A 13,912-nucleotide genomic window follows, 5' to 3' on the forward strand; every position below is an offset into this window, starting at 1 on the left:
TCCTCTTATTCTTTCTCTTTTTCTTCTTTATTTGTTATATGGTCTTTGGTCTTTTTTATAGTATTGTATTATAATTCTTATTGTTTATTGTTCCTTGTTTCTTCCTGTTAATATTTGATATATATTTTTTAATTAAGTTGATAGTCATCTGTTTTTTATTTATATGCAGTATATTTATAGTTATGCGGCAGATTCTCCTGTTTATCATTATACTTTTCGTTTATCTTTCGCCCAAAAAAAAAAAACCCCACCGAGGAATAGAATCTCTTCACGTAAAAACACATCTTCCTATTTATTTTCTGTAGGAAATAATGAAAACAAATAATTATAAGAAACTTTATTCGAAGTCTAAAGAAAGGCTTCGATCCTCCTCCTGTGACACGAGATAAAGGTATTCACTACCCCGAGTCTTTATACACAGGAGATTGGATTCTTCACGCCTACCCATTTTTTTTATTTTGCCGTGTTCCTCTTTTTTGACGAGTAATTCTTTCCCGTCTGATATCTTTTTTTTTATCCCACAGCTGCCGGGGAGTTGTCAAGCTCTGTCAAGTTTTCAGAGCAAAACAAATCTGCTTGTCACATCCTCTTTATTGTGGTCGGTTTAATTACCAACATTATCTGGGGTTACCGTGAGTCCTGTCCACCGCCATAAGTGTCTTTTATCCCCAGGAGATACAAGGCTTAATGGTCTTATACTCAGACTAGCATTGAAGATATTAATTAAAGAAGATTTAAATAAATAAATTTATTAGTATATGTAAAATACAAGTTTAATTAGTCTCAGTTACGAATATTATTATCATTAATCTAATTCAGTTAACAGCTATGATAAATGGCTCTCATAGAAAAAAAAATCATCTCACTTGGCGCGTTTCCCCTCCTGTAAGTTAGCTGCCAACTAACATTTTTTTCCTTCATTAAGTCTGAATAAATCACTAAATTATCTCCTACCTAAGTGATCACGTTGCGATAAACGACTGGTGCAACGCGAGGTTCCAGGCGTAACCGGAAGGTTTAAGAAAATATCCCCGAAATGCAGGAAATGGCGGGAATAGTTGGACCTGCCTTCGTGTGGGTCGACGATGACTGACTTAAGACGATCAGCAGGCGCGAGTGACCACTATTTCCTGTATGTAATTTTTTATTTTCTATATTTTCAATTTTCATGAGTACTTATGTTTTCTTTTATAATCTAAATTTATATGTAAAGAATATTATTTTGTTATGTCTTATATGTTGATTTACCTTCAGTATACCGGTATGTAGGGAAATTGATTTAGTGTATTTGCTTTACCTGAAGATAAGCACCTTGACTTATTTCACCTTAGCGCTACCTGAGGAGTTGGGTTAGGTTAGGTTAGCATTAGGGTTGTTAATCTTAAAGTTAAATAAGATAAGAGGGATAATTTTCAACTCATATGAATTGTTTACTGAATGAATATCTATATACAGTGTGTAGTTTCTAGTTCATATATCAATATAGCTGGTGAATAATTATATGAATTTGACTTTCTTACGTCATATACGGCATCAATATAACTTTTATTATACATATATTAGTCATTCGTGATGTAGTTTTTAATAATTACCATATATGAAGTTTGAGTTCTGCTCCCGATAACTTTAGACGGTCACTTAGCTGTTACATAGCATAGCTGGCCTCACCTCAGCTCCCGATAACTTTAGATGGCCAAGCTGTTACATAGCATAGCTGGCCTTACCTCAGCTCCCGATAACTTTAGACGGTCACTTAGCTGTTACATAGCATAGCTGGCCTCACCTCAGCTCCCGATAACTTTAGATGGTCACTTGGCTGTTACATAGCATAGCTGGCCTCACCTCAGCTCCCGATAACTTTAGATGGTCACTTAGCTGTTACATAGCATAGCTGGCCTCACCTCAGCTCCCGATAACTTTAGATGGTCACTTAGCTGTTACATAGCATAGCTGGCCTCACCAGCCCTGATAACTTTAGATGGCCACTTAGCTGTTACATAGCAGCTGGCCTCACCTCAGCTCCCGGATAACGAGATGCCAATCAGCTGTTACACAGCATGCTGGCCTCACCTCAGCTCCCGATAACTTTAGATGGCCACTTTAGCTGTTACATAGCATAGCTGGCCTCACCCCAGCTCCTGATAATTAGATGGTCACGCTGACAGCACAGCTGGCCTCACCTCAGCTCCCGATAACTTTAGACGGTCACTTAGCTGTTACATAGCATAGCTGGCCTCACCTCAGCTCCCGATAACTTTAGATGGGCTGCTGTTACATAGCATAGCTGGCCTCACCTCAGCTCCTGATAACTTTAGATGGTCACTAGCTGTTACATAGCATAGCTGGCCTCACCTCAGCTCCCTGATAACTTTAGATGGCTGCTGTTAGCATAGCATAGCTGCCTCACCTCAGCTCCTGATAACTTTAGATGGCCACTTTAGCTGTTACATAGCATAGCTGGCCTCACCTCAGCTCCTGATAACTTTAGATGGTCACGTTGTTACATGGAGCATAGCTGGTCATAGCACCATCAGCTCTGGCATAGCTGGCCTTAAACCTTTAGACGGTTTACTGTAGCTGTTCACAGTATAGCATTAGCTGTTACACAGCATAGCTGGTCTCACCTCAGCTCCCGATAACTTTAGATGGTCACTTAGCTATTACATAGCATAGCTGGCCTCACCTCAGCTCTGGATAGCTTTAGACGGTCACTTAGCTGTTACATAGCATAGCTGGCCTCACCTCAGCTCCCGATAACTTTAGATGGTCACTTGGCTGTTACATAGCATAGCTGGCCTCACCTCAGCTCTGAATAGCTTTAGATGGTCACTTGGCTGTTACATAGCATAGCTGGCCTCACCTCAGCTCTGGATAGCTTTAGATGGTCACTTAGCTGTTACATAGCATAGCTGGCCTCACCTCAGCTCTGGATAGCTTTAGATGGTCACTTGGCTGTTACATAGCATAGCTGGCCTCACCTCAGCTCTGAATAGCTTTAGATGGTCACTTGGCTGTTACATAGCATAGCTGGCCTCACCTCAGCTCTGGATAGCTTTAGATGGTCACTTAGCTGTTACATAGCATAGCTGGCCTCACCTCAGCTCTGGATAGCTTTCTCTCATCTCCTCGTCACTAGCGCTTCGTCATCTCGTGTTCTTAAGACCTACACAAAACTCCAACCTTTTTACCCCCGCATCATGTTTTTTTGTGTTGCTTCAAGTTCACGTCTGTCTGTGTATTGTCTCAGTCACCGCCTACCTTTGTCAGACCCGTTTTCTTTTTCCTTTCTTCCGCCGTTTTCTCTTCCTTAATTTTTCGTTCTAATTTACGTTTTCTTTATAAGGAATGACTTGGCGGCAGGTCACTCACTCTCTTGATACTGTTCTTCTTGTTCTTTATGTTCTTGTTCTTCTATTACTATTATTTCTCCCCCATTTTCTCTTAAGTAACACTTGAGTAACTGTTCATCATCCACTGAGTAACACTTGAGTAACTGTTCATCATCCACTGAGTAACACTTAAGTAACTGTTCATCATCCACTGAGTAACACTTGAGTAACTGTTCATCATACACTGAGTAACACTTAAGTAACTGTTCAACATCCACTGAGTAACACTTAAGTAACTGTTCATCATCCACTGAGTAACACTTGAGTAACTGTTCATCATACACTGAGTAACACTTGAGTAACTGTTCATCATACACTGAGTAACACTTAAGTAACTGTTCATCATCCACTGAGTAACACTTGAGTGACATGCGTTCTTCTAGTGCGTTTTCCTAGCGTTGGTCTCCTGCGCCATGAAGTTTTAAGTTCCCAAACTCTCTCTCTCTCTCTCTCTCTCTCTCTTACACACTCTCTCTTTTGGTAAGTTCACTTGAGAGGTTCAGTCTTTCTGGTCTCCTGGGAACTAGCATATAGGTCAGCTATAGGAGAGAGAGAGAGAGAGAGAGGGGGAGGTGAGATAGTGTGAGACCCAAACATCATTCATTACCGATAGTTATAGCCTTTTATTGTGTGTCTTTATTAACCATCATCGACCACAACACAAACACCATATAGCTCACACTTTAATGTCTGTGATACTCCCAGCCTAGTAATGTTTCCTCCTTCTGACACCTGTTGACACCTGTTGACACCTGTTTCTATTTGCTGATACATGTTAACTCCTGTTCTCATCTGTTGATCATGTTAATGCCTTTTCCTACCTGCTGATATTTGTTTCTACATGTTAACATCTGTTTTAACCTATTGAAACCTCTTAGCACTTGTGGACATCTGTTCCTATATGTTCCTTCCTGTTCATATCTCTTCTCGCCCCCTCTAACTTGTGCTTAGCTGTTCAATGTTCATATTTGTTTTCTTCCTGTTCACACCTGTTGACAGTACTATCACACCTGTTCACGGTAGTATGACACCTGTTGACAAGATTATGACACCTGTTCACGGTAGTATGACACCTGTTCACGGTAGTATGACACCTGTTCACGGTAGTATGACACCTGTTCACGGTAGTATGACACCTGTTCACTGTAGTATGACACCTGTTCACGGTAGTATGACACCTGTTCACTGTAGTATGACACCTGTTCACGGTAGTATGACACCTGTTCACGGTAGTATGACACCTGTTCACGGTAGTATGACACCTGTTCACGGTCGTATGACACCTGTTCACGGTAGTACGACACCTGTTCACGGTAGTACGACACCTGTTATACGGAGATCAAGTTCCTGTCGTTGTTTCCACCTCCTCTTCTGTGTGTGTGTGTGTGTGTGTGTGTGTGTGTGATATCAATCTCTTCTCTGTATGTGTCTGTCTCGCTCAACCCAGGAAGGAGGTGGAGGAAGGGAAGAGGAGCAATAGACGAACATGATGATGTAGATAGGAAAAGATACAAGAGTTTTGTTTACCTGTACCCTCTATACATAGTGTTTGTTTACCTGTACCGTCTATGCATAGTGTTTGTTTACCTGTACCCTCTATACATAGTGTTTGTTTACCTGTACCCTCTATACATAGTGTTTGTTTACCTGTACCGTCTATACATAGTGTTTGTTTACCTGTACCCTCTATACATAGTGTTTGTTTACCTGTACCCTCTATACATAGTGTTTGTTTACCTGTACCCTCTATACATAGTGTTTGTTTACCTGTACCGTCTATACATAGTGTTTGTTTACCTGTACCGTCTATACATAGTGTTTGTTTACCTGTACCCTCTATACATAGTGTTTGTTTACCTGTACCCTCTATACATAGTGTTTGTTTACCTGTACCGTCTATACATAGTGTTTGTTTACCTGTACCCTCTATACATAGTGTTTGTTTACCTGTACCCTCTATACATAGTGTTTGTTTACCTGTACCCTCTATACATAGTGTTTGTTTACCTGTACCGTCTATACATAGTGTTTGTTTACCTGTACCGTCTATACATAGTGTTTGTTTACCTGTACCGTCTATACATAGTGTTTGTTTACCTGTACCGTCTATACATAGTGTTTGTTTACCTGTACCGTCTAAATGTTTATGTACTGTACATTATTTGTATACCTGTACTGTCTATGTATAATGTATGTATACCTGCACTGTCTATGTATAATGTATGTATACCTGCACTATCTATGTATAATGTATGTATACCTGCACTGTCTATGTATAATGTATGTATACCTGCACTGTCTATGTATAATGTATGTATACCTGCACTGTCTATGTATTATGTATGTATACCTGCACTGTCTATGTATAATGTATGTATACCTATGTATAATGTATGTATATCATTTGTGTTTTATCATCAGCTGGAGATAATCTTAAAGCGATCCGATAAATCTCTACAGAAGTCATATTAATAATCTCCAACATCTCCTATTCCTAAGACACTAAACATTAATCCTGCTTTCACGAATGTAAATACAGTTATGAATTTGCCTAATGAACCAAATACTCCCGTTAACCTAACCAGACCAACGTAACTTAACCTAGCCTAATCTAACCCAACCTAACCTAATTAGGTTGGTTAGGTTAGGTTGGGTTGGGCTAACTTAGGTTAAGTTAGGATGGGTTGGGTTGTTGGGTTGGTTCATGTAAGGTTAGGTTAAGACAGTAGCCCATTTCACGAAAGGGCAAAATTAATGCCCACTTCGCGAGCTGAATAGTTTCACTTAAGAAATTTTGTAATACCACATATATCATAACACTGAGATCCCAGTGTAGAAGCTGAAACATTACAGTATGTCTAACCAGTAGCTGCAATGATTCACCCAGAAGGAACAAATGTAGTGTAGCCCTAGAAGGAAAGTTTACAGTTTGCTCTGATGGGAAAAAATAAAACTCAAGCCTCATTAGAGGACAATAATCCCTAGACTTAATCACCTCGGAGGCTGTTCATAATAATATCTTACCTGAGACCTTGAGACCTGACACTGGCCGCGGTCAGCCGCTGGTCACGTTACGAAGCCCCTGTAACACCTCCTCTGTGGTTGTTATCACACAGGCAGGTCACAAAAATGCTCCCACAAGATGCAGATGATTAGTGAGGAGTTTGTATCTAGACGCTCGCGTGTGTGAGTGCGAGTGTGTGTGTGTGTGTGTGTGTGTGTGTGTGTGTGTGTGTGTGTGTGTGTGTGTGTGTGTGTGTGTGTGTGTGTATACTGTAGAGATATAAATAAAATAGTAATGACTTCTATGTGTTACATTTAAGAGCCTTGGCGCTTAAACTAGCCTATAACTTAACTTAAACTAATGTAAACCTAACTTAACTTAACCTAACTTTTGTTGACTTTGCTACCATACAACCAACCAACCAACCTAACCTAACCTAACCTAACCTAACCTAAGCTAACCTGAATTGAATTGAATTGAAACAGTTTACTTAGCCTGAAAAACACAGATACAGAGTGGATAATATTAACATGGCTGAGCCAGTTGAGAACCCGAGCTCTCTTTGAGGCACCTGATATATACTATACATTTATCTCAAGGAAGTATTATGTAACATTTAGTATCATCTGGAATAGTACAATAGCATGGTGGTAATAAGAACAAATGTCGTCCTCAGTGAAACATAACAAATTTGACCATAGTTAAATGAACTAGTTTCAATTAAGTTAAGACAATGACAATAATAGTTGTCCAGATTTCACAAAACGTTACTTGTGTTTCTACTCACATATAACAACAGCTCTCAGGGCCCTGGTATACTTGCTGAGTATAATGATGTACTGCGTCAGGTAGGTCTCACCATCATATACTGTACCTCGTGATTTTATACTCAGGTATGTCATAGAGCTTTCACTTACCTGATAAATTAAGTGAGTATGTTCAGGTCCACCAGGAAGGTCTCACGGGCCTCATACAGAATATTCCCTCGAGTATGACGGTGGAAAGTAAGTTCTGTATTGAGGCCAACATCTGATGAAGAGTGAGAGTCTCTCTCTCTCTCTCTCAGTAGATATAATCGTCCACTGCCGTTTTTATCATAAAGGGACAACCTTTAATTTTATTACTACAACTTAAGGAAAGGGGGGCGCCGGTGGGAAGAGCGGTACCGCTCTTGCCTCGCAAGCGAGATGTCACGGGTTCGATTCCCGAGCCGGAGGAAAGTTGTTCAGACACACTTCCCAGCCTCCCTTGGTCCCTCTTCACCTAGCAGCAAAGTAGGTACCTGCTGTAAATCGAAAGTTGAGAATTCGTATTCAGGGAAAAGTTGATGGAGCTTCCAATAACTTGCTTAGACATAAACCATTGACTCTTCAGGCTTCTATGCCCTTAACTCATGAGACATAAAGGCAAGCGTGATCTTAGCATGCTTCCCTGTTGGGCGCTGTAAACGCCTCTGCGTTTCACTTTACACAAGGTTGTAGGGGGGTGCCCAATAAAAAAAAAAATTTAGGAAATTTTATTTGTACTGTTCGCGGTAAAAGAAGTTCTGTTTCTATTGAAGCTCTGTTTACCATCATACTGTAGCCAGATTAAGTTAGATTAAGTTTCCTATTAGACAATTATCCCTATTTAGTGTAACACACACACACACACTACTACTACTACTACTACTACTACTACTACTACTACTACTACTACTACTACTACTACTACTACTACTACTACTTTGCTGTCATTCGGAATCGAGTATGACGATCATCCAGTATAATACAATGAGATGAGTTATTAGGAGATGTCACCTTCGTTGGTGAGTTTTGAGATGACTAAAGAGACCGATACGGGACCCGCAGCATCGTTCACATTCGTTGCAAATGTGGAGGGCTCCATCTACTGTGGGAGGGGCTGTGGCAGCGTCTTTCCGGCTTTGACGCTTGTCTGCCTCGGTCTGTAATCGGGCTAACTCAAAAGTATTGACACCGTCTCGTGTGGTGCTCCTCCAAGCGTTACGATGTGGAGTACTCGACTCCAAGGTGAGGGGGTCGATTTGGCACTTTTGCAGGTTTGTCTTAAGACTATCCTTGTACCTTTTCAATTGCCCGCTGGCGTTACGTTTACTTTTCGTTAGGTAGCCTCCATGCTCCGATAGCTGGTGTCAGCAAGAATACTGGCATTTGTTCTCTTGTCTTCCCAGCGAACTCGGAGGATGGAACGTAGACTACGTTGGTGAAAGTTTTCAAGTGCCTTGAGGTGCCTCCTGTATGTGACTCATGTCTCACTGCTATATAGCAGGGTGGGGAGGACCACTGCTCGATATTCATGCAGCTTTGTATATAATTTCAGCTCCCTACAACTGAAGACACGATTTCGGAGTCTGCCAAAGGCTTGAGATGCACATCTGGTCCGAAGCTGAATTTCTTCTTCGATGTCCGCGGTGGTGGACAGGTGGGAGTCGAGATACCGAAAGTGGGCAACATTAGAGAGGGTAGTACGGTTAAGCTGGATGGATGGTGGAGGTGTGTCTGAACCAGGGGCAGGTTGAAAGAGAATCTGAGTCTTATGTACATTCACCTGATGGACGAAGTGTGCATACGCGTCTGCATAGGTGTAGGTCGAGTTCAGTGTGAGCAACAAGGGTTAGGTCGTCTGCATACTGAAGTTCAGTAATGAAAGCTGCCGACACCTTTGTTCTTGCCTGGAGTCGTCTTATGTTGAAAAGACCCCCTTCACCTGGTACTCGATGTTCACCCCGCTGGCTAAAATGGCACTGGCACGAGTAAGGAAGGTAGCAAAGAAGATGGAAAGAGAGTTGGTGCTAGTACCCCTGTTTGGAAGGGGAAGAACTCTGGCTGGGTGCCGATGTGCAGGACACTGCCGTTCATGCTATCATGGAGTTGCCTCACAATGGCGATAAATTTTGGTGGGCTGCCAAAACGACTGAGGGTCCACCAGAGGGCTTCCCTGTTGACCGAGTCGAAGGACTTGATTAGGTCGATGAAAGCCATGTACAGGTCACGACAGTGTTCTCTGCACTTTTCCTGTATCTGCGGGCAGCAAAGGTCATGTCAGTGGTGTCATGTGATGGTCTAAAACCACATTGAGATTCTGGGAGGAAGTTTTCCGCCTCAGGAAGAAGTCTGTTTAGGAGGAATTGGGCGATAATCTTGCCAGCTACCGAGAGCAGCGATATCCCACGGTAGTTGTCACAGTCTGACCGGTCTCCCTTGTTCTTATAAATATTGACAATCGAGGCGTTTTTAAGAGCTTGGGGGATTTCCTCCTTTTCCCATATATTCTCCGGATGAGAGTGGAGACAGCTGGTAAGAAGAGGTCCTCCTGCTTTATACACCTCGGCTGGGATTCAACCAGTCCCTGAGGCTTTGTTATTTTTCATCTGTTTGATGGCAGTAGCTACATCATCCAGGGATGGAGGATAGCTGAGGTGGGTCAGCTCTGGATGCTGAGGGACCTGCTGGGTAGTCAGAACATCCACATCGGTGTTTCGGTTAAGCAATGAATGGTAGTTCTCTTTCCAGCGCTGATGGAGGCCTTCATCGTCTTTAATTATGAGGTTAACTTTAGATGAGCGGAGGGGGGCTGCGCCACTAGTGACTGGCCCATAAAATGTTTTAGTGGAAATGAAAAATTAGCGCATCTTGTGCTCATCTGCAAGTTTTTTGTGCTTCATATGGTTATTTTAAAGCCAGTCGTTCTTTAGATTGCGAGGTTCCCGCTGGGCTTCCGCTTTCTTCTTGCGGAAGGTATCACCTTTGGTTCGAGACTGAGGGTTGTTCTACCAGTCGGTAAAAGCAGCACGTTTATCATCGATGAGTACTTTTATTGCTGGGTCAGTTTCATCAAACCGGTCCTGGTGTATCATTTTGATCTGGCCGAGGGTCTCTCTGTAGGTTTTTGTCATAAGAGTATTATGAGTATCCCATTAGGCACTGGGATTCACGTTGTTTGCTGTTGGGTTGCTTATAAGCCCATGTTCGAGCTGCACTCTAAAAGCATGTGCTACCGCTGGATCCTCCAGATGCTTAGTATTAAAACGTCTTCTAGAGGCTTGCTGCCGTCGCCGTTTTGAGGGGACGTGAAGTGAGAGCTTGGACCTGATAAGTCGATGATCAGTATCACAGTGGTGTGAGCCACGTATGGCACGGGTGATGAGGATATCACGGCGATCTCTTTCTCTGACAATGTTGTAGTCAATGAGATGCCAGTGTTTGGATCATGGGTGTTGCCACGAACCCTTGAACTTGTACGCCTGCCTAAACAAGGTATTGGTGATAGCGAGGTTGTGTGCAGCACACTTATTGAGGAGTTGGCCGTTGAGATTACACTTGCCTAGTCCATTTCTCCTTATGGTTCCCTGCCAAATGTTAGCATCTCTGCCAACTCTGGCATTTAAGTCGCCAAGGAGCACAACCTTGTCTTCTCTGGGGATAGAGGTTAGCATTCTGTCGAGGTCGGCGTAAAAGGCCTCCTTGATGACATCCCCTGCATCCAGTGTTGGGGCGTATGCACTGATGAAGAAGCCATAACGTGAGTGATTCAGTTGGACTCGAAGCGCATTACCCAATAGGCATTTCAGGTAGCCTGTGTAGGATGCGTTGGCGGATGGCAAAGCCAACTCCATATATGCGGTTTCTCTCCTCAGCAGGCTTACCCTCCCAGAAGTAGGTGTAGCCAGACCCCGTTCTGTGAGTTGGACCTCATCTGGGAGCCGGGACTCACTGATGGCTGCTATGTCACAAGGGCAGTTCTTTTTTTCGGACGCGCATTTGTGCCAGTATTCAAAAGGGTCCTGACATTCCATGCAGCGACTCTAAGAGGTTGTATGTTTTTGGGGGGGGGGGGATCTGTGATTTTGGTTGTGCTTTCGACCGCATAAGGATGACCTTACTGGATTCGGTTGCCCAGTCAGGTTGTGTTTTTAGGCAGGCTATGTTTACGGCACCTTTTCTAGCCCCCTCCCCATGTGGGGTGAGCAGAGTGGCCCCTCGAAAGGGCTGCTCAGTCGCACAGGCAGGACCGGTTTGCACTGGTGCCTAGATCCCAGTGCATAAACGACCATCTTATTTGTGCCACTTATGTGCAGAGTTGTGACAAGAGACTTCGGGCAGTCATCTCTGCCTGTTCCCGTCGCCACTCGTCCGTCTCCATAGGACTTTCGGAGTATAAAGGTTTGATGATGATGGGAGGCATGATGAGCTGGGTGATGGCTGCGCGTGAGCTGATTTATGTGGTGAGGCAGGAACTCAGGCTACAACCACACATCTTGGGTCTCCCTGATCCTGTGGTGCAAGTGTTGCAACGACTGGGGAGAGGGAGAGTTGCAATGCATACACACACACACATATATGCATGAATATATATATATATATATATATATATATGGGTGGCTGGTACGACTGGGAGGCCGGTGTGAGTAGGTTGGGTGGTATGACTGAGCGGCCGATATGACTGGGTGGACGTTATGACTGGGTGGACGTTATGACTGGGTGGACGGTATGACTGGGTGGACGGTATGACTAGGTGGTCGGTATGAGTGGGTGGCTGGTGTGAGTGGGCTGGGTGGTATGACTGGGTAGCTTGTGTGTGTGTGTGGGTGGCTGGTATGGGTTGCTGGCCGATGTGGGTTGGTGGTTGGTGTGGGTGGGTGGCGGCTGTGGGTTGGTGGTTGGTGTGGGTGGGTGGTCGGTGTGAGTGGGTGGTCGGTGTAGTTGGGTGGCCTAATATTTAAAGGGTGTGGGCAGGGGGTGGCGGAATGGAGGAAGAATGTATGATGTGGGTGGGTGGGTTGAGAAGAACAAGAGGAATGGTGGGCATGGTGGGTGGTCAGTGGCTGATCTGTAAGGGAAGTTTGACTATCTTGGTGACACAGAAGTTGGATGAAAAATAGGTGGGTGGGTGGGCGGGCTGAGTGGTGTGGGCGGGATGGGCTGGGTGGTGTGGGCGGGGCGGGCGGGCGGGCGGTGGTAAGTTGGAATGATTAGAGGGCAGAGAGAGAGAGAGAGAGAGAGTTACATGACCAGAGGCAAACGATCACACACACACACACACACACACTCTCTCTCTCTCTCTCTCTCTCTCTCTCTCTCTCCAACTCCTTACATAGTATCAATTGCTTTATGAACATATAATAGTCTTAATATTCACATTTCATCTAAAGCACAAATTATACATGAAATAATGGACTAAACATTTTAAATTATTTACATTAATAACTTGGAGCATCAACGTTAAACATGTCATTCCACATAGCGGGCCACCTGCAGTGAGTGGTGTTAGTGCGGGCCACCTGCAATTATTTAGTGGTCCACCTGCAGTGAGTGGTGTTAGTGCGGGCCACCTGCAGTGAGTGGTGTTAGTGCAGCCACCTGCAGTGGTGGTGCGTAGTGCGGGCCACCTTCAGTGAGTGGTGTTAGGCCACCTGCAGTGAGTGGTGTTAGTGAGGCCACCTGCAGTGAATGGTGTTAGTACAGGCCTGCATTGGTGTTAGTGTAGGCCCGCAGTGGTGGTGTTATAACCCGCGCAGTGGTGTTAGTGCAGGCCTGCAGTGAGTAGTGCGTACCTGCAGGAGTGGTGTTAGTATGGTCCACCTGCAGTGGTGTTAGTGCGGGCCATGCAGGAGTGGGTTAGTATAGGCCACTGCAGCGAGTGGTGTTAGTGCAGGCCACCTGCAGTGAGTGGTGTTAGTATGGTCCACCTACAGAGTGGTGTAGTGCAGGCCACCTGCAGGAGTGGTGTTAGTACAGGCCACCTGCAGTGAATGGTGTTAGTGGCCACCTGCAGAGTGGTGTTAGTGGGCCACCAGAGTGGTGTTAGGTGGCCACTGCACCCTGCAGTGGTGGTGTTAGTATGGTCCACCCAGTGAGTGGTGTTGTGGTCACCTGCAGTGAGTGTGAGTAGAGCAGTGGTGTTAGTATGGCCACCTGCAGTGAGTGTGGTGTGGCAGGCCACCTGCAGTGGTGGGTACAGGCCACCTGCAGTGAGTGTGTAGGTTAGGCCACAGTGGGCCACCTGCAGGGAGTGGTGTTAGGTAGGCCACCGCAGTGAGTGGTGCCACCAGTGAGTGGTGTTAGTATGGTCCACCTCAGGAGTGGTGTGGTATGGTCCACCTGCGTATGGCTGCAGTGAGTGGTGTTAGTATGGTCCAACAGCAAGTGGTGTTAGTATGGTCCAAGAGAGTGGTGCAGTGGTGTTAGTATGGCGCAGTGAGTGGTGTTAGTAACCTGCAGTGAGTGTGTGGTTAGTGCGGTCCCACCTGCAGTGAGTGGTGTTAGCCACCTGCGGGCCAGGCCACCTGCAGAGTGGTGTTAGCATGGTCCACCTGCAGTGAGTGGTTAGGTGCGGCCTGCAGTGAGTGGTGTTAGTATGGTCCACCTGCAGTGAGTGGTGTTAGTGCGGGCACACCTGCAGTGAGTGGTGTTAGTATGGTCCACCCAGTGAGTGGTGTTGTGGCCACCTGCAGTGGGTGTTAGTATGGTGAGTGGTGGTCCACCTGAGGTGGTGGCGT

This window comes from Homarus americanus, unplaced genomic scaffold (assembly GCF_018991925.1).
Source record: "Homarus americanus isolate GMGI-L3 unplaced genomic scaffold, GMGI_Hamer_2.0 scaffold27324, whole genome shotgun sequence".
Lineage (NCBI taxonomy): Eukaryota > Metazoa > Arthropoda > Malacostraca > Decapoda > Nephropidae > Homarus > Homarus americanus.